This window comes from Pristis pectinata, chromosome 7, assembly GCF_009764475.1.
Source record: "Pristis pectinata isolate sPriPec2 chromosome 7, sPriPec2.1.pri, whole genome shotgun sequence".
Lineage (NCBI taxonomy): Eukaryota > Metazoa > Chordata > Chondrichthyes > Rhinopristiformes > Pristidae > Pristis > Pristis pectinata.
The window spans coordinates 16,408,245-16,431,320 of record NC_067411.1 but is presented as its reverse complement, the minus strand read 5'-3'; positions in this window follow the sequence as shown (position 1 = coordinate 16,431,320).

The window sequence follows — 23,076 nt, the reverse complement described above, 5'->3', positions numbered from 1 at the left end:
CACATAGGGAGACTTCCCCTCCACAGCCTCCAATCTGATAGACCCCCAACCCCACACTGCCCACTTCTACCTCTGACCTAATATTCACAAACAGGACTGCCCTGGCAGGCCCATTGTCTCTGCCTGCTCTTGTCCCTGTGAAATCATTCCTTCATACCAGGACTCCATCCTGTCTCCCCTTGTCTAGTCCCTTCCCACTTACATCCGGGACACCTCTCATGCCCTCCACCATTTCAGTAATTCTCCAATTACCACGGATTTGCAGCGTCTATGCACCACCATCCACCATTAGGAAGGTCTTAGGGCCTTCTGCTTCTTTCTTGAAAAAAGACCCAACCAGTTCTCCTCAATTACCCTTTCATCTGCTTGGCAGAATTTGTCTTTACCCTCAGTAACATCCCTTTTGACTCCTGCCATGTTCTACAGATCAAAGGATTAACCATGGGCACTCGCATGGGCACAAGCTATGCCCTAGCTATGCCTGTCTTTTTGTTGGTGCCATTCCAAGCCTGTTCCGACACACCGTGATTCTCTGCTACATCAACGGCTGCATCAGTGCTGCCTCTTGCACTCATGCAGAACTTGTCAATTTCATCAAATTTGCCACCAATTTCCACCCTGCCCTCAAATTCACCTGGACCATCTGACACTTCTCTTCCTTTTTTGATCTCTCTGTCTCCACCTGAGGAGACAGACTTGCCACTGACATCTGTAATCCACTGATTCCCACAGTTACCTTGACTATACCTCCTCCCACCCTACCTCCTGTAAGGATGCCATCCCTTTTTCTCAATCCCTTCGGCATCTTTTCTTAAGGTGAGTCCTTCTGCTCTAGATCTTCTGAAATGTCCTCCTTCTTCCAGAAGCGAAGCTTCCCCTCTGCCATAGTTGATGGACCATTCACACTCATTTCCTCCATTTCCTGCACATCTGCTCTCACACCCCCTCTTCCCAGGCAGAACAATGATACAGTTCCTTTGTTCCTCACCATTCACCCCACCAGCCTCCGCATCCAGCATATCATTCTCCGCCATTCTGCCAGCTCCAATGTGATCCCACTAGCAGTCATATCTTCCCCCGCTTGTTAGTCTTTGGAGGGACCACTCTCTTTGGGATTTCCTGGTCCATTCATCCTTCTCAACCCACCTCTCCTTCGCCCCTGAAACAAAAGGAGGTGTAACACATGCCCCTCCACCTCCTCACTCACCACCATCCAGGGATCTAAACAGCCCTTTCAGGTGAAGCAGAGATTCACCTGCACATCTTCCAACCTGATCTACTGATCTCAGTGCTTGCAATGTGCCCTCCTCTGAAACCGAGCGTAGACTAGGTGACCATTCACAATGGCCATCTCGATCCTCCAGTTGCACGTCATTTTAACTCTCTTTCCCGTTCCCACACCAACCTGTCTATCCTCAGCCTTCTCCTTTGCTACAAAGAGGTCAAACACAAATTGGAAGAACATCTCCTATTCTGCTTGGGTGGTTTACAACCCAATGTTATGAATATTGAATTTTCCAAGTTCAGGTCATCCACATTGTTGGTGCTCTCCTCTCCTCCAGCCCCCCCCCCCCCCACACACACACACACGCACACACACACACACCTGTCCACTTGGTGTGCTTACCATCCCCCAACCTGGTTCTATCTGCCTATCATCCCCTCTCCATCTGGTTCCACTTATCATCTACCAGCCTCTCTCCCTTCCCCCAGTGTAAATCTTTCCGGTTCCCTCTCAGTCCTAATGCAGGGTCTCAACCCAAAAACTACATTTTTTGCCTCTACAGATGCGATTCAACCCATTGAGTTCTGCCAGCATTCTGTTTTGGACTTAATAGCTTGAAATCTGTCGTTACAAAGCATGTGTTTCAAACATCCAATGCAACTTAAATAAAAAATTGAAATAAAGCTCAGAATGTAAATTCACAAAAATCTCATTGCAACCTCCTAATGCCAATATTAACCATATTACAAAATTCTGACCATCTGTTTCAGTCCTTTTGCGTTAATTGGTATACAAACACATGCATATCTTGAACTCCACAACCCATCCTGACAATTTTATTAATGAGCAGCCATTGCTGAAAATAGCAGTGTGTAGCTCCACATCTGCACTTTAAACATACTTAATAACTTCTCAATTAGAGAGGCCGACTTTCCAAACACTTTGGATAAGTTAACCTGACTTGTGATTGCTTTTTATCCTGCTTGAATATTCAATGCTTATTACTGTTACAAGATGAGATTTTCAGAATTTTTATTGAACGCTTACACATTGAAAATGATCTAATCTTTTAATCATATAATTGGGAAGGACATGGATCATCCAACTATTTCAAAGCGTGCAAATGTGCAAGGAAGGCAGATAATGAGGGTACTCGAATTGGAACAAGTCACTGTTCTGTCATGCCAAATTGTGCAGACTTACCATACGTGTTTTAACATTCATTCTGAACAGTAAATGTATTCGGATGCCAGACTGACAGCTTTGTTAACCGTGAGAAGTATTTGCATTCAGCTAATTTTTGCTGCTTAAGAATGGTTTGATTTGGCCGAGTATTTAATTCAGTTATTTTGATCGTGTGGAAATGTGCATTATCAAAGCCGGAGAAATGAATTGGAGATCATTTTATTTTTAAGGTGATGTATCTAAAGACACATACATGCCTCTAACGAGAATGAATAATATTGAAAATAGATTGAAGGAAGAAAAGCCTTTAAGGCCAACAAAGCCTGCCACTCTGAAATCTGTGTACATTTTTCCCCGGCATCAAGTATATTTCAAATAAAACAGAAAATGCTGGAAACATTCAGCAAGTCAGGCAGCATCCGTGGAAAGAGAAATAGAGCTCATATTTCAGGTTGGAGACCCTTCATCAGGACTGACTCCAACTCACTTACATAACCTTTTGTGGTACTGTACAAATTTAGCCAAGCAATCATCTGTAATATCTACCTCCATATCTCCAATCTTCAATGTTGGGAGCCAACTACACCTCACATTTCCTCAGAGAACAGTGATACTCTATGGTTTGCTCTGTAATCTTCATTCGTAACTGCTTACCAGATACTTGCCCAATTTTATTTAGATTTCTTCATGGGAATATCTGCTGACTGTGTTGAAAAAAGTGCTGGGCTGTCTTTCAAATAAAGCTTGTTAATACCCAACCCAAGTTAGGGGCCAAAGGGGTACATGGTAAATCAGGAAACATCCTGGATGAATCAAATTTTACTAAACCTAAGAATGAAATCTGAACAGGAGTGCAAATTAAATTGTAAATGTTGAAGAACAACCTAAAAACTCTCAGCTGATGTGTATTCATTAATAATATGTAAGTTAGTCAGAGGACATCATCTCATGAAATCCATATGCAGTGAGTTTCTTGCTGTTACAATTGAAGAAAGTAAATGCCCGTTTGAAACTCCTGAGCCCAGTAGCACGTATTGTGCAAAGAACTCATGAGCATTCCAACAACTTAGGGTACATTACCAAACAGAACAGCGGAGGTGACAAGTATTGACGTTTCCAGAGAAGAGCTGGGTATGCACTTAAGGGAAAAAGGGATAGAGACTGATGAAATAATGTGGGAATGGAGTCATACAAGATTAACATCTGTTTTGATATGTTAGGCCAAAAGGATGCAGCAGTACTACAAATTTTCATCTAATCTTATTATTGTTTTGGCCCTCTGCAATGAATTGACAACTTCATTTCAGACAACGATTCCTGATGCCTTTTAAGGAAGGGAACCAGGCCACGATTGTTCCCAACTGCAGATCTGAAACTTAAAAGCTTTCTTTCAATCCCTATCTGTGACTCTGCTGATTTAATTATTACAGCACAAAAGGAGGCCCCTCTGCACCAGAGCCACGCTGGCTCCCAGCAGAGCAATCCCACGCCCACACTCCTTGTTTCCTACACCTCTAAACTTATCCTGTCTCACCTGCCCATCAATTTAGAATATAGAACAGTACAGCACAGGAACAGGCCCTTCGGCCCATGGTGTCTGTGCCAACCATGATGCCAAATTAGACTAACCCCATCTGCCTACACGATCCATATCCTTCCATTCTCTGCCTTTTCATGTCAATGTTTGTTTATTCTGTCGTGTTTGATATGTATAATTTGTGTTAATTTAAGTAATTTGGAGTCTATTGGTGGCGCTTCATGGAGTGAGACATATATTGGCTCTGCTCCATCGAACTTTCATGTAACACCCTTTAATAAGACTTTTATAATACTGTTACAAGATTAATTTTGATATTTAATTGTCGAAATGAATACCAGATCCAAAGCTGGAGCTAATGGCAAGAATAATGGAGACCCTCAACCTACTTTGGAAGCTATTTCTAAACTGGATAAAAAGCTTGATCGAAGATTTGCCGATTTGGAAACACTTTTAAAGGATATTGAAGACAGACAAAATACACTCATTCAGGAAAACGTTCAACAGCAGCAATTAATTGCTGAGCTGGATCAAGCTGGTAAAAAGAGAGACTCCAGATTGAACTCACTTGAAAAAGATTTAATTATGACCAAACAAAAGCTGGAACAGCGAAAACAGAGGATTATTGATTTAGAGAGTCGCAGTCAGAGAACGAATGTAAGAATCATCGGATTTCCAGAAAATGCTGAAACTGGCAACCTAATTGAATTCTTTTCTAAACTTCTGGTCGATGTGTTTGGCTCTGAAGTGTTTTCTGCTCAGCCTATTCTTGATCGTGCTCATCGAGCAACAAGACCAAAGCCTCCGCCAGAGCAAAAACCACAGCCAGTAATATTGAGATTTCATTACGTGAGTATGAAAGAACATTTGATTCGAATTGCTCATCGTTGTGGAATGATTCAATATAAACAGTGGAAGTTTCATTTAGTTAAAGATTATACCCCAGAAGTTATGAAAGAAAGACTGAGTTACAAACCAGTTATGTCGCGTCTTTATCAAAGCAATTACCATCCAGCATTATTATTTCCAGCACGGCTGAGAATTACATTACCTGATAAATCTCGTAAATGGTTCAACTCCGTCGAGGATGCTGAAGATTTTCTCATGGACTAGCCTTCAATTTTAAAGGGTTAAGAAATGCGTTCTTCCTTGATTTAATACTTATTTGGTCTATTAAGTAATAATTAACTTTCAGATTTGACTCTTCCTAACTTTGGAGATACTTTTTCTCTTTTGTTAACATTCTCCTGCTTGGTTCTGGAACATGGACATCTATCATACTTAATGATTCTTCTTTTCTTTTTTCTATTATCTCTTTTAGTTCAATATTTTTTAATGCTCTGCTTTAATAATAATTAAGAACTTGACAAAGTGATCATTTTTTTTCTTTGAAATAATTATAAAACTGTATTTTTTAAATGTTGACTGTAAATATCCTTCGCTTTTGTTTAAATGTTTTAACAAGTTTGCTTATAGTTCAGTAAATTTGTTTCGGGTTTTCGATAGTTTGTTTTGACAACAAATGGTGGTTTACATTCTTTTCAATTTTGGAAATTTGCCACCAATAGAGTTGGGGGTATTCGAACTAGTAGATAGCTTTCTGGCTGCCTACTGGCCAGTTTTCGGGCTTTTGTGGGTGGGGGGTGGGGCTGTTTTTAGGTTTTTTTCCTCTGGACTGATGAACTACAAATATGTCTGAATTCTCGTCATACCGGCTCCTCTTTGAACTACTTTTCCTCTTCCCGTTAATGCACAGCAAGGTTAACCCTTTATATGCCATATGTTTTTAGTCTATTAAAATGGATAAGATGATTAATTTTGTTTCCTGGAATATGAATGGTTTAAATAATCCAATTAAGCGCAACAAGGTCTTTAAAGCTTTTCCATAGACTGAATGCTCAGATTATTTTTGTGCAGGAGAATCATATGAGGAGAGAGGATAATCAATGCTTTTTTTAGATTTTGGAGGGGTCAACAGTTCCATTCTAATTCACAAACAAAGGTGAAAGGAGTCTCTATCTTTGTTGACTCTCAGTTTCATTTGTTCATCGTGAGATAATTTCAGACCCAAATGGTAGATTTTTATTAATTACTGGCTTACTTCATAATAAAAAAGTTGTTATGGTTAATTTAAGTAATTTATATTTGTCATGTTTGTAATGTACTTTGTTGATGCTGCAAAAAGCTAATTTTCAAGGCATTTATACCCTGGGTATGTATGTCCACGACAATAAACTTGGACTTGAACGATGAGCCAGACTGAACTCATGGGATTATGCAACTGAGTCCTTAAAAAGTGTGACTGAGTCTTTGTTAATGTGAATATTAATAAATCCCATCATGTGAATGTGGGCTTGGGCAATCCTGGCCCATTAACCAGCTGACTGTAATTCCATTACAGAATGTATTGATGGGTTCATTCCAAGTGTTGTCATAGAGCCATACAGCATGGAAACAGGCCCTTCGGCTCAACTGGTCCATGCCGACCAAGATTCTCATCTAAGGTAGTCCCATTTGCCCGTGTTTGGCCCATATCCCTCTCAACCTTTCCTCTCCATGTACCTGTCCAAGTGCCTCTTAAATGTTGTTAAAGTTCCTGCCTCAACCACTTCCTCTGGCAGCTCATTCCACAGATTTATCGCCCTTTGTTTGAAAAGGTTGCCTCTCAAGTTCCTATTAGATCTTTCCCCTCTCACCTTAAACTTGTGTTCTCTAGTTCTTGATTCCCCAACCCTGGGAAAAAAGACGAAGTGCATTCACCCTATCTATGCCCCTCATTATTTTATAAGACTCCATAAGGTTCACTTCTCATTCTCTCATGCCCCAATGAATAAACTCTGAGCCTGATCAATCTCTTTCCATAACTCAGTCCCTTGAGTCCCGGCCACATCCTTGTAAATCTTCTCTGCACTTGATCCAGCTTAATGGCATCTTTCAGATTGCAGGGTGACCAAAACTGAACCCAATATTCAAAACACGTTGAAGGAGGATATTGTATCAGTTACAATGCCTGAAGGTCAGCTGAATGGTAATGCAATCCAGGAACCATAAATTCATGCACCCTGGATAGTCACACATTTTAAACTGAGTATTTCTACTACTTTTCAAAAGGCAGATTAAAATGTACTCCAGCAAGGTGGGGCCCACATGTAAATCAACAAGATGGTCAACACAAATGAACAGAAATTAGTATACAAAGCAAAGAGCCCATCCTTTATAAGTCTCAAAAAACTGGATAATAAATCTTCTTGAACTGCTTGGCATGAACCATATTCTTACAAACCACATACACTCATCCTTGGCTTACTTCCACATCCTTTCTCTGGCTGGTGAGAAAGCAAAGCTTCCTGCACTGATCTCGATAGAAACTTGCTGCAGACCAAATCACCAAGATGAGAGGGAAAGACTTGTTTCAACAGATGATCTGCTTCTCAAAATGTCAACATGAAAACATGTGAAACAAGAGTGGGAGTAGACCTTACAGTTCCTTAAGCCTGCTCCACCATTCAGTAACATCATGACTGATCCGATCTTGGCCTCATTCCTGCTTTCCTGCCCATTTCCTGTTACCCTTGATTCCTTTAAAGTCCAAATACAGCACCCTTGGGACTTTACATAAAAAGTGCTGGAGGAACTTAGCAGGTCAGGCAGCATCCATGGATGGAAATAAACAGTCAACGTTTTGGGTTGAGACCCTTCATCAGGACTGGAAAGGAAGAGGGCAGAAGCCAGAATAAAAAGTTCATGGGAGGGGGAGGAGCACACGCAGGCAGGTGATAGGCGAGTTCAGGTGATAGGCAAGTCAAGGCGAGGGGGGAAGGTGGTTGGGTGGGAGAGGGGGGAGATGTAATAAGCTGAGAGGTGATAGGAAGAAGAGGCAAAGGGCTGAAGAAGAAGGAATCCAGTAGGAGAGGGCAGTGGACCATGGAATAAAGGATGGAAGAGGGGAGGAGAGGAGATGGGCAGGTCATCAAGGTGGGGGAAGGGAGCCACAGGAATAAGGGAAGACAAAGGAGTGGGGGGGGAAGGAAAAGAAGGGATGGGGTTACTGGAAATTAGAGAAATCGATGTTGAAAGCCAGCAGGTTGGAGACTCCCAAGGCGGAATATGAGGTGTTGTTCCTCCAACCTGCATCTGGCCTCAATGTGGCAGTAGAGGAGGCCATGGAAAGACATGTCAGTATGGGAATGGGATGTCGAATTGAAGTGGGTGGCCACTGGGAAGTCCTGGCTGTTGCGGCGGACGGAACAAAGGACTTCGAGGGTAGCGGACGAGAAGATTTTCAGACTATTGGCTATTTATACCCCAACACGCTTTTATTTCAACTTTTTACATGCAAGTTTAAAGGGAGAGGGAAAACTGACCCCTGGTGAGTTTAAAGGGAGTGGGAAGTAGAACTTGTTGAGTTTCAGATTGCAAATTTCAGCTTGTATGTTTCAGGCTGTTGCAAACCTATGCGTGTTCATCAATACAGTTCATTAGAATATGGTTCATGCCAGGCAGTTCAAGAAGATTTATTATCCAGCTTTTTGAGGCTTATAAAGAATTGGGTCTTTGTTTGGCATACCACATTCTGTACATTTATGTCGACGATCTTGTTGACTTACATGTGGCCCCGCCTTGCTGGAGTACATTTAGTCTGCCTTTTGAGAAAACAGAAGAAACACTCATTTTAAAATGTTTAAGTATCCAAGATGTATACGTTTATGGTTCCTGGGCACGGTACGGTACGGTAGCGTAGCTGTTAGCACGACGCTATTACAGCGCCAGCGATCGGGGTTCGATTCCCGTCGCTGTCTGTAAGGAGTTTGTACGTTCTCCCGTGTCTGCGTGGGTTTCCTCCGGGAGCTTCGGTTTCCTCCCACATTCCAAAGCCGTACGGGTAGGTTAATTTGGGTTTAAAAAATGGGCGGCGCGGACTCGTTGGGCCGGAAGGGCCTGTTACCAAGCTGCAAATAAAATTTTTTTAAAAAATTTAACATTATCATTTGGTTGCACCCCCATCCGTACCCCTTCTCCACTGCACTCCTGGTTCGCATTATAGACCCTTGGCTCCCTCTCTGGATTAATATGTGAGCCAGATACCAAACCATCACGATTTTCAAAACATTGAATACCAGACTATTGGAGTTTCCCTGTGACTGCGTGGGCTTCCTTCAGCTGATCGAGTTTGCTCTCACATACCAACTTTCAGAGCAGAATTTCAGCCATGAAATATGTTCCATGATTCCTTCATTCTCTGAGAAAGAGACTTTTCTGAGGGACAAATATTTTCCATAATTCCTCAACTTCATCTTAAGTGGGTGAATCCTTATTCTGAAACTGTCCCCCCTAGTTCTTGATTACCCCCCATGAGGAAACATTCAATGCAACTTTTTTGGGCTCTCCACTGATTCTGCCTGGGCCATTTATGTTTCTTGCATTTCTGGCATGTCGAATTTGTTTGTTATATTTGGATTGGAGACTAACTTGGCATGCTTCATTCCTGATAGCTTATCACTAACAGATCACCCTGAACTGAATCTAACATCAAACCAACAATAAAGACATTCAGATCATAATAACTTTAAGCACCAATTGCTGGGAAAATGCAAATTGATAATGGCACAGGGAGTACAACAGATTATGTGGGACCTCTGCAGCTTTGGGTCCAATAACCTCTGCCAGTACATGGACAGGGAAAGGAAAAGAGTGAATGACAGAAGGGTAAATGTGAGTCAAATCAGATAAAGAAAGCAAAAGCAAAATGCCTAACAGAGTTTGAAAAAAATGCAAAGAAAAGAGTAAAAGAAAAATATGGTTAACGCTTCTATGCTTCAGCTTCTTACCTGAGGATATGACATTCCATGGATGTATTCTCTTTCTGGACAACCAAGACAAAGTATCATGCTAGCATCATTAATTGTATAACCAATTACTTGCCCTTAATGACTGGTGAATTTAATCATATTAATGAGGCAAATCCAATACTTCTGTGGCATGCATTAGGGAGACTTACAATAAGGTGGTAAATCTTCTGTATTTGTTTCTTGCAAGGCTAATAATGAAGAAATTTGTAATGAACCAGAATTCACCGTGTCCTTCCTTTTTTCCACAAATGTTTGTGTCTTTTGCTAACTGAGAATGCCAGGCTCCATGAGCACTACTTTTCCAGCGATTTGTTGGAGAGCTCAAAATAAGGGACTAATAATTGGGTTGAGACATTGTAATTCATTGAATTACATTAAATTTTACATGGCACAGAAACAGGCTGGTTAATTAGCCATTGTAAATTGCCTCTACTCTAGGTGAATGGTAGAATCTGGGGGAAGTTAATGGGAATGTGGGGAGAGTCAAATAGGATTAGTGTAAATAGATGCTTGATAGTCATTGCAGATTAGGTGGGTTGTATGACTCTATAACTTTGTCAGGTCATTTCTGTTCAAAGAGCCCCAGCTGGTTCACTCATTCATGGCTGTTGTACATTCTCACTTGTGGTAATTTTTTTTATTGCTTGAATGCTTCTCTGTCCTTTTCTGAAGAGAAGCAATCAGAATTGTGAAGGATACTAACAGATAACATGTTTTATTCAGATTAGTGAAATAGGATAAAAGAGGCAGGTTGGAGAACTCACAAGTTTCTAATATCAAATTGCATAAAATCTGGGTTTCTGTGCAACGAGTTTCTAAAGTGGAATGATGACAAAGGAGAAATTTTTACCTGTCACAATTGAGGATGGAGCTGCTTTAGCTGAAGACTCCAAAGTGCAGACATTTGCTGACCCTCTCTGTCTTACTTTCAGATGGTCATATGGGTTGAACTGTAATGCTGTATACTACTGCACAGTCAACCTCTAGTGTGCTGTGATCTCATATTTAATGGAAGAAAAGTTATGGTACTTTGATTGGTTTCATGTTCATTCATTGACTTCCGCTGGGGATACCATAATCTTACTCATGATGAATGTCAAACCAGTCAAAGAGAGTGACAGGAATGTCTCTTTAATTGAGGGTTTTGAAAAGAGCAGTCAATTACTCTCACCCAACAAATAATTTGACTATGAAGGGAGATATCCAAAAAGGATACAACTTGCAACAGCTTCTTCCCCTCCTCTGTCAGATTTCTGTACAGTCCATGAACCGATGAACAACATTGTTTTTTTTGCACTATTTATTTTGTAATTTATAATAATTTTATGTCTTTGCACTGTACTGCTGCTGCAAAACAACAAATTTCATGTCACCCAAGACAGTGATAATAAATCTGATTCTGGGTATTAAAGTTCTTGGATTTTATGAATTGATAGAGGACTTTTTAAAGAAGGCCACAACAGTTATAATTATATTCTTGTAAGAACCTGAAGTCATGTTTAACAGAAATCTCTTTGATTCTATAGCATATATGCAAATATATTCAATTGCTGATGTTTGTAGATGATAGGAGTGCATCGTAGCTGCTGAGATGAATGAAAGCCAAGTAAAAAGACCACTTATATCTGTACTCATTTGTTCCTTTGGTATCACCCATTGGAGCAAATTTAAAACAGAATAATTAAGTACTTTGGTAAATATACTCGTGGCCTTCATCAGAGCTGCTTATGTTATCCCCCTTCTCTGGCCCTTCATTAAATAGGAACTGAAGACCAAATCGAGTCTGTTCCATCATTTACTTTAATTATGGCTGACACATGTCTCATTTCCGTTAACCTGTATTGGCTCTATATCCCTTGAAGGTTCTTACCCAACAAGAACCTATCAATCTCAACATTTTGTATTTCAGCTTCATAACTGTCTTCAACATGTCCACTAGATGTAATAAGCACTGGCCGGATAATTGCAGAAAATATTAAAACTTGTATTAAAATAAATTATAAACATAAATCCAAATATATTACATATCAGTGGATAACATTAAATAAAATTATCTGTGAATGTCACATATCACAGACCTTCCTAGTCCATTATATCTCTGAGATGTTTGTTACAGATATCATGCCAATAACACTGTCCAGATGTGTACTGTATTACTTGTTGAAACTGGGGATGGTACAGATACCAACTAACGGATAGGCAAACCAAAGTGTATGATGCTCATGTAGTCCAAAACTTCTTGATATGAATAACTGATCAAGCAAGCACGGGCTTTTAAATTAACTTGCAATATCACCACTCTGACACTTAATATCTGGCAAACCTTTGCTATTATAATAGTGTCCTAGCTGCCTTATCTAAAAAGGATTCATTCCATTAGAGTAGCAGACAAAAGAATATTAGTCAAATGTAGAAGTGATTTCAATGCTCATATTTTACTGCATGGGCTCTTAGAAATAATTCTGCTTGTATTTAATCATCATTATTACAAAATTGTTTCAATTCAACAAAAGTACCACGTGACACTATCAGACAAAGCCTTACATGTTTCTGCTCTCTCTGTCTGAAAATCCAATGGATCTGTTGCTTAAACATAAGTCAATTTTATTTGACCATACGTAAGAATAAATATAAAAAATATGAGCAGGAAAGTTGGCCTTGAGCCTACTCTGTGGTCCTGCCTGATGCTTATCTCTCTGATTCCCTTATAGATCAAAAATCTATGGATCTTAACCTTAATGCTCTCAAAGACTGAGCATCCATAGCCCTTAGAAGTAGAGAACTCCTGAGATCCACAGCCTTCAGTGCAAAGAAATTTCTTCCAATATCTGTTGAAAACAACCAATCCCTTATCCTGAGATAATATCCTCAGCTCTAGACTTTCCAGATGCCTCAGAACATCTATCCTGTCATGTCCTCTTGCCCAATAAAGCATATGATTTGCCAAGCTGTATGTGATGGTAAACTACTGAAAATTTACAAAATTGTTGAAAATAACACATCAAAAAGATGAAAATAATGAGGGAGACTTAAACTGACGAAAACCTTGATGAGCACACTGCATCTGATAGATATGACAGCTCAATTGTCATGATACCACTCATCCAGGTCATGAAAGCACACAACATACATGACAGATGTGGTAAGTCCAGTTGTGAGAATATCATATACATCATGTCTGTCAGTCCCAGATTAATAAAGGCCCTTTATAAAACTTAGTTTTATTTTGAGCACTTACATGGAAAAAATGATCCAAGACATATTACATATTCAAAAAAAGATGCGAGGATGTAAGGAGAGCTATAAGATGGAGCGACCTGAAACGTTAATCAAAATCATAGATATGAGATTCCTGCATATCCTCTTACCCCCTTTTCCATTTCCTTTGTTAAATATTATAATCTTACAGCTAAATAACCTGTCAACATTAATTGGGTCAAATGATGAATTCCTGGAACACAGCTGACTTTACACATATTGCAACTTACTCCTTGAATACATTGTAAAAGTGCACCCTACCTCTGGACCCCTGTGCACTGCTAGTACTTAGCAGGTCATTAGCTAAAGTCCTGGGTGCTTTTCTCTTCAAAAATTGTCGGGTAGTCTATTCCTGTTAACAGACTGGTCACTCAGGATCTTCTCAAAAAAGAGGGTGCTGAAAGTAAGTTTGATCTTATAACAAAAAATAAACTGAAGAGATATATTTTTGAAGCAGACTTTAGTGACTTGTTCACTTAAAATGGAGATATAAGATGGAATGACCCTGTTATTGGAAAGACATCATTAAACTGGAAAGAGCGCAGAGAAGATTTGCAAGGATGTCGCCAGGACTCGAGGATCTGAGTTACAGGGAGAGGTTGGGCAGGCTCGGGCTTTATTCCTTAGAATGTAGGAGATCGAGAGGTGATCATATGGGGGCATATAAAATCATGAGGGGTTTAGATAGGGTGAACACACACATTCTTTTTCCCAGGGAAGTGGAACTAAAAATTAGAGGGCATAGGCTTAAGGTGAGAGGTGAAAGATTTAAAAAAGATGTGAGGGGCAACTTCACACAGAGGGTAGTGCATATATGGAATGAGCTGCCAGAGGAAGTGGTTGAGGCAGGTACAATAACAACTTTTAAAAGACATTTGGATAAGACATTTGGATAAGGAGGGGTCAAGAGGGGTATGGGCCAAATGCTGGCAAATGGGACTAGTTTGGTGGGCATCATGGTCGGCATGGACAAGTTGGGGCCAAGGGTCTGTTTCCATGCTGTATTACTCTATGACTCTAAAAGCGTAATCAAAAATCAAAGAGATGAAGTTTTAATTGGGAGGAGGGAGGTGAGCACCAAGTGAGGGTTGGCACTAAAGGAGAAGCATAAAGTAGAAGTATTTCTCCTTTTTAGTGGAGGAGTGGGGAGAGGATGAAAAACCTTTAATCACATATCACCATGCCATTCGGGACAAGTCATGCCAAGTCAAAAGGATGCAGGCAAAAGGGAGGTAACTATAGGCCAGTTAGCTTAACATCTGTAGTCGGGAAAATGCTTGAAGCTATCATAGAACATAAGAACTTAGAACAGTACAGCACAGAACAGGCCCTTCGGCCCACAATGTTGTGCCGACATAGCTATTCCCTCCTCCCTACAGAATGCCCATATCCCTCCTACCCCTATTTCTTATGTTCTTATGCTTGTAATATTAAGTTGATGTGAAAACTTCGTTACTGAGTGTGTGTCGGGGCAGAAGGGGTGGAGGAGAGGGTGGTGAATCTTTTCCTTGTTTCCTGTCCCTGAACAAAGCTAAAAATACTTGTTGCTGATCATTCTCATCAGCAATTGGGAAAATGCTGGAATCTTTTATTAAGAAATTCGATTCAGACATTTGGAAAATGTGAAAAATATTGGGCAGAATCAACATGGATTTATGATATGGAAATCATTGCTGACATATCTGTTGGAATTTTTTTTGAGGCTGTAATGAGCAACATAGAGAAGCAGGAATCAACGTATGCAGTGTATTTACACCTACAGGAAGTTTTGATAGGGTGTCACAAAAGAAAACTGTTAAACAAGATTAAAGTGCACGAGATTGAAGGTAATATAATGGTGTAGAGCGAGGACTGGTTCATGGCTAGAAAACAGAAGGTAGGAAAAATGAGTCAATTTTTAGTTGGGAGGCTGTGACTAATTGGTGCAGCAAGTGCTGGGGTTCCATCTATTCACAATCTACATCGTCAAGTCGAGTTTGTTCTCATGTGCACAAATACAGTGAGGTACAGGTACAATGAAAACTTGCTAGTGGCAGCACCAGGCAAGTAGGTACAGACAAGACCAGATTCATTCCTGGGATGGCAGATTTGTCGTATGACTACAGAGCAGGGTCACTCCCTTTTGATGAGATCACCTCCCATTCAAACAAACAAGATTCATGCAAGGCTCGACAGTGTAGGCATGGGGTGCCTGGAGTCAGATGTCACCATTTTTAAATAAGAAACTGGCCATTCGACACTGAAATGAAAAGAGCCTTCTTCACTAGAGAGTGGTGAATCCCTGGAACTCTCTATCCAAGGGGGCTGTAGAGGCTCAGTTGCTGCATGTTTTCAGGGCAGATACTGATTGATATTTAGATACAAAAGATACAAGAAAATAGGAACAGGAGAAGACTACCTGACTCCTCAAACCTCTTCCCCACCCCACCCCCACCTCCCCAACCCACCCCTACCTCCCCACCCCACCTATGATCAGGAATGATTTGCCCCAGGCCTCAATACCTCTTCTGTGTTAATTCCTTGCAGCCCTTGATCAGTTCCCTGATCATTCAAATAGTAATCTAACATCTTAATTTTTATTTTTAGTATGTTTTTTGGTAATTTAACTTTAAATTCTTTAATTTAAATACTTGCCTTGAATACTTTCAGTGATTTAGCCTCCACAACTCTCTGGGGTAGGGAATTCCTGAGATTCAACACCCTCTGTGAGAGGAAATTCCTGTGCACTCAGTTTTAAATGACTGCTCCCCTTGTCTTGTTACTATGTCCTCTCATTTAAAACTCTCCCACTTATGGAAACGTCTCAATATTTACCTTGTTATGCCCCCTAAGAATCTTATATGCTTCATAAATATCCCTTATTAAGGGAATCAAGGGATTATGTTTTTGCAAGAAAATGGTGCTGAGGTAAAAGGTGAGCCATAACATTAAGTAATGGAGTTAAATTATCTACTCCTGCTTATTTTTTTTATGTTCCAATTTGCTGTATTTGATTCCACTGATAGATCATTGATAGATTGTATTTCTATCAAATACAATTTTTGGTGACACTACAAGACACATTTAAAGCCAGTGACCAATGACAAACTTCTGTCCTCTAGTACTTGCAGGCTATATTTTGTTGTGTTTTTCATGCCTGGTAAATCAAAACCCTAAGTATAATTAGGCGAGAAAATTATTTGCATTGAATAGGATCACAAGTGAAGGAAAATCTTCAAGTGGGTTGCTGAAGAAATGGCATCTTATATGCAACTGGGCTACAACACAAATCACTTGTCCAAAAGGAAGAGAAAAGTAGATTCTTCTTTGCAAAATAATCTTTTAATGAGAATCACAGCTCGTTAAGGTGACAGCTTAGTGCTTTTGGTGGGACTATCAATATGTGTTTTATGATCCCATAAGCAAAGGAAATGCAAATTAAAATGCAGTTCTTTCTGTATTTACAATAATCAGGCTGATATCACAGTTTCCTTTGCTTATGAAATTCCTATGCTTGTTCCATTAGTGAAAGTACGAGACTATTCATTTTAAACGCCTAAAGCCTTTGTTCAACTGACAAGCAGAGAGAATTCAAACAAGCATTTTGACACCTTGCTTACTAATATAGAACTGTAGGATTTGAGCCTCACTTTAATGCTTTTGGAAGTGCTGGCATTTTGCAGGTGGCTGTGCTGAGCAGCTGCAATGTTGCACAGTTTCTCACGCAGTCCACAGAACAGAAACAAACACAATAGACTCACTATCAAACCATCTGTCATTGCAGCTGACAAAACCAGCTGCATGGGAGAACCAATTCCCTCCTTATTTTTGTCTAACAAATAATTTTCACGGGATTTTAAAGGTATCCCAATGTAACATTAGATGAGAGTACATCCGACGACATAAAAGACCAATAACTGATGTGCTGCCTTCAGTTGACATGTTTTGCTCACTTTAATGCTACATTTACTTGAGTGTCATATGCGTTTTAAAAAAAATGAGTTTTTTTTCCCACTGTGCAAGCACTCATGTGTGTGTGTATGCGTGCATGTGTGTGTGAGTGTGTGTGAGAGAGGGAGAGTGGGAGAAACAGAGACAGTGTTTCCTGTGGCTGAACAGTCCAGAGCAAAGGGTCATGATCTCAGTTTCAGTAGACAGAAGTATTTGACAGTATGTCATCAGAAAATATCTCATGGTTTAAGTACCTTCTTGAACTGTGAGAGCAACTTTTGAGTGGTTTATCAGCATCATGTTAAACCCAACAAAGTATCACCTTGTATCATTAATCGTTACAATACAAAGGTTAAATTTATATGTTTGTATGTGAAGAAATTTAGATTCACTTGTAATATCCTGATGAGTGAATGTAGGCTTCCTTGTTGTATTGACAGAATAATTGAAGCCTTGCTAGTTCCAGTCCTGTTTATTATTTCTCCCACGAACCTTGTTGCCCTTGAATCAGCCTCACATCATTGAACATTGTGTACAAGTGTCTTTTGAAGGAACACTAATAACAAACTTATGCAAAGGTTTTAAGATATAGAGGTTGATTTGTTTTCTATTCTTTCTGCTTACAGGTCAATTAAATGCAGGGTTGTACAAGAGGAGTCAATATCAAATTCATCCTTCAGGTGAAGCAGAGTGAGCTGGGCATAAATTTAATCAAGGCATGCAGGTAGAATTCAATTCCTCAGTCTGTTGTGATTTTGACTTTACACACTGATTTTATATTGTGATAAATCTTCCTGGCCGGAGTCGATGGTGCTGATTAGAAACCATTCTTCCAACAAATGTTGGACTAGTGCATGTGCAATGCAGAGCACCCAGGCCTAGAACTAAGTGAGAAATAGATGGTGCAAGGTCAGTCACAATGTTCTGTTGCTGGATAGTGCAGGTGAGAGAAGGAAGCATGAGATGAAGAATTAAAGTGACAAGTAATTAGAATCTAAGGATCTCTGTTGAAATGGAAATATTTGTCAATGTGGTCATCTAACCTGCCTTGTGAGCACTAAATCAGAAGAAACATAAGGAATCACGGCTTCATCCTGAAAGAATGCTTGGAGCATTGGATGTTGGTAAGTGAGGAGGTAAAAGAGAAGCTATCACATATTCCAAAGTTGCATGGGAAATGCCATAAGATGTGCATTTCCTCTCTTGTCACTCTCAAGTGTGAAGACAAAAAAAATACCTTGGGAAGACTCTTTGGCATCAGATGCCTATTTTTATTGAAATATTGTTGTCAGTCTGATTTTGAGGCAGAATGCAGCAATTCCACTGAATGACAGTAACAGAACGTTAAACATTACCGAGGTATTGACATACGAGGAGAACTCAGAATTATCTTGGCCCAAGTTCAATGAAGACCTTGTTTATTCATTTCTATTTCTGGCTCTGTCTTTTGAAATAGTTACTTCACTACAAAGGGTTAACAGTGGAGAACTGCCACGGGGCATATTTGCAAGATGATTACTCAACCAAGAGATTACAGAAACATTACAAGTAATTTGAATGTTGGAATTAAGTCATTGCCTTGATATTAATCCAAAATATTTGATATTCTTATAATGGGACATAATTGTTAATTTTATAGGATGGTTTTATTATTTTGGATCTATTCTGAGTGAATGGAGGCTGTCACTACAGATGGTGATTGTCAATGTGTTCCATGCTATTGATGCGCAGCAACCAATGATGGTCACACCACTGCATGCAAATTGAATGAAAAATAAATTACACTCTGATCGCCAACAAATCCCATGGCCAGCATTTTTATGAGTGGAACACAAAATGCATATAAAACTACGAGCAAGACTAACATTTCCATGCGCAGGAGTTTATGAAAGGTTCAGCAGCAAAAAAAAAGTCATTTGAGTCGCAACATTCGGTGAACATAATGTGGATTTGTGGTTGAGAAACACTTTAGGAAATGGATAGAAGTGGAACATTCACGAATTGCAAAACATAATGACACATTTCAGGATTGAGCACAGATTTGACTGCCAGCTGCTAGGAGTCAGTAATGATAAAAATGCAGTAAAATGTATTTAAAAGAAAAAGAAAATTGTTAACATCCCATGTGTTTACCCAGATATTTGTGCACTCATCCATCCACGAACACTGGGACATTCAGCACATATCTGCTTATCCAACTGAGCACTGACACTCCTAAGAAATAGAGGTGTAAGTCATTTCCACACCATCCATCTACACAAATCCCATTTATCTGCATTCAGTCTGTATCCTTCTCTGCCTTGCCTATTCAGGTGCCTGTCAAAGTATCTGGTAACTGCAGTGATTGTATGTGATTCGTCCACCATCTCTGACAGTGGATTCCAGATATCAACCACATTCTTTCTAAAAAACCTCAAATCCCCTTTAAACCTCCTTCCTCTCACCTGAAATGACATCGTTTTGTTTCTGATACCACCATCACCGGGAAAAAAAGATTCTGATTATCTACCTCAGCCTCCTGGGAAGATGAATCCAGCCAAACCCATTTCTCCCCATAACAAAATTTCTCCAGTCCGGACAAAATCCTGGTGAATCTCCTTTGCACTCTCTCCATAGCAATCACATCCTTCCCACAGTGTGGAAACCAGAACTACACACAATACTCTAAGCGTGATCTAAAAAGTGTTTTGTGAAGTTGCAATGTGATGTTCCAACTTTTATAATCTATGCCCTAACCTACAAAGACAAGCATGCCTTATGCCATCTTTACCACCCAATCAAACTGTGTTGCCACTTTCAGGAAACTATGGACTTGAACCCCGAGGCCTCCCAGTTCATTAACATTCCTTAGCGCCCTACTATATACTGTATATGTTCAAAATGATTTGACTTCTCAAAATGTATCACCCCACACGTCAGGATTAAATTCCATCTGCCAATGCTCTGCCCAGCTTTCCATCTGATCTATATCTTGCTGTAGCCTTCAACAACGTTTTTCACTTTCTACAAAACCAGCAATTGTTATGTCATCTGCAAATGTACTAATTATTCCTTTTACATTCACATCCAAGTTGTTAATATAATAGCCTGTGGTACACCAATTGTCACAGACTTCCAGCCAGAAGAGCAACCACCACCTTCTGCCTCTCATAACCAAGCCAACTTTGGATCCAACTAGCCAGCTTGACTTGGATCCCATATGCCTTAACCTTCTGGGCCAACCTAAAGTGCGGGATTTGTTAAATGTCTCTCCGAAGCCCATCTTGGCAATGTCTACTGTCCTGCCTTCATCAGTCTCCTTAGTTACCTTCTTAAAAACTCAATCAAATTAGTGAGTCAAGCCTTCCCTTGCACAAAGTCATACTGATTAACTCTGATCAGCCCTTGCCTTTGCAAATGTACATAAATCCCATCCCTTTGAACTTCCTCCAATAATTTCCCTACCACTTTCTTTTTCCAAAATTCTATCCATATGATTCTCATTGGACAATTCCTCCCTCAAGGATATCCCAAGTACTGCCATGATATCTTCCCTAATCATTAGTGCAAAGCACAATCCCCGACGCAGCACCCCCTACCCCAACTCCTCTTTTCCATTCTTGTCTGTTACATCTGCAACTTTTGCACCCCTGAACGTTAAGCTGCCTGTTCTGCCCTCCCTCAAACACGTTTCTGCGATTGCAATAATATCATAATTCCAGGTGTTGATCCATGCTCTAAGTTCAGCTGATTTACCTGTGAGGCTCCTTGCATTAAAGTAAATGCAGTTGAGGCTGCCGGTCTTTCTATGTGTCCTAACCTGCCTCTGTCTGCTCTGCCCAGTGGGCTTGCATGATTTATGCTGTACATTTGAGTCAGTCTCCCCAGGTACTGCTCTGCCACTCTGCTTCTCTCCCCCCTGCCTGACTAGCTGAAACCTTCCTGAGTAGCGTGACCAAATATTCCTGCAAGGATATTGTTCCCCCTCCAGTTTAGATGCAACCTGTCCTTCTTGAACAGATCCCACCTGCCCCAGAAGCAATCCCAATGATCCAAGTACTTGAAGCCCTCCTTCCTGTACTAGCTCTTTAGCCACATATTCATCTGTCCTATTCCTACTCTCACTAACACATGACACACAGACTAATCCCAAGATCTTTTAACCACTTTATAGAGTCATAGAGTTATACAGCACAGAAACAGGCCCTTCAGTCAACTCGTCCGTATCAACTAAATTGTTCAGTTGAGCTAGTCCCATTTCCCTGTGTTTGACCGATATCTCTCTAAACCTTTCCTATCTACAAATTTTTTAAACATTTTAATTGTATCCACCCCTATCACTTTCTCTGGCAGCTCATTCCAAATACCCACCACCTTCTGTGTGAAAAACATGCTCCCTCAGACCACTTTTAAATCCTTCCACTCTCACCTTAAACCTATGCCCTCTAGTTTTGGACTTCCCATCCCTGGAAAAAAGACTGCAACCATCCACTTTATCTGTGCCTCACACGAGTTTAAATACCTCTCTAAGGTCACTCCTCGGCTCCAGGGAAAAATAGTTACAGCCTATCACTTGATTGCCACACAACATTCAGCCAAAGTTTCAAGAGTCATAAGGTAAGTGTAAAGTGTCATGCAATCTTCTCCTGCCTCAGCAAGGTTATTGCTGACAACACAATCTTGAACAGAAGCAGTGTCGCGAGACAGCTTATTCTCCACACGTTCCATCCTCTCATCTTCCCGAAGTCAGCATAGACTGTTCTAAATTCAACTTTATATCTGTCAGTGTGAAAAACTGTCTGCTTTGTTCAGGCTCAGAAGGAATACTCTATTGGACAGCAAGCGAGCTAGGAATGGGACAAGGCGGTGGAATGAGATTAGGTAGAGCACTCAGGAGGAGTTTCAATGAGCCAAACAAACTCACCCTGTGCTGTAAATCTGTTTCAACCACATCACATAATAATGGACACAGAACCTGCAGATGGCCTTCTGAAATTTTCCAAAGTTAAATTATAATTAGTAAACTCAAATGTGGTAGAAAAGGTCAGTGTGGATATAAAAGGTTATATTGGCAAATTAGCATATAAAGAGCTGGCTATTGCTTTAAGGCAATTGGGAAGCAAGAGTAAATCCCTCAGACAACAGCAGTTGACATGGATCGGAGGTGTACAGGAGGCTTCACTGGAAAGCCCACGTTGTTTAGAGGGTTAAAATGAGTCATTTGCCCTACTCCATGATGATCTGTTGTGCAGCAAGTTTAAAAATGAACATCCAATGAATCTTTATCATCAATATTTTGAGGAGAGTCAAAATGGAAAAAAGGGGCAGCACTGTGGCACAGTTTGTAGAGATGCTGCCTCACAGCACCAGAGACCCAGGTTCAATCCTGACCTCGAGTGCTGTCTGTGTGGAGTTTGCACATTCTCCCTGTGACTGCATTGGTTTCCTCCAGGTGCTCTGATTTCTCCCATATCCCAAGGACGTGCTGGTTGATCGGTTATTTGGCCACTGTTAATTGCCCCTGGCGTATGGGTGAGTGGGAGAATCTTGGGGGGTTGATGAAAATGTGAGGGGAATAATTTGGAATCAGTGTAGGATTGACATAAATGCATTGGTACAGACTTGGGCCTGTTTCAGTGCTGCATGACTTTATGACTACAATATTTTCTGTGGGATTCTCAATTATTGTCACCTGATTGAAACCAGGGGGAACAGCATGGGCCTCATTGAACTCCATCAAAGTTATCAGAGCTGAATACTAACTCCACACAGTCTGCACGTTCTCACATTGCATTGGCATTTCTGATACTTAACACTGCTGCTAGTGATACCTCCACTGTGAGTAAGAATATCCATGATGTGACAGCAATAGAAGTATTTTGCAAATTGGGAAATATTTCAATAAGAAGGAACACGAAAGCTCCAGGTGAACAAATCCCAGTCAGGGAAGGGTTCCACTGGTCGCTAAGTGCTAAAACATCCTAAGTCAATGCCAGAAGCTTCCCTCGGGTTAGCAAATCTCTGTGAAATAGTGCACTATTACTGTTGTATGCTCTGTCTCATCTTACTACAATCTGATCATCATTATGTGTTCGGGTAGATCTCATTATACG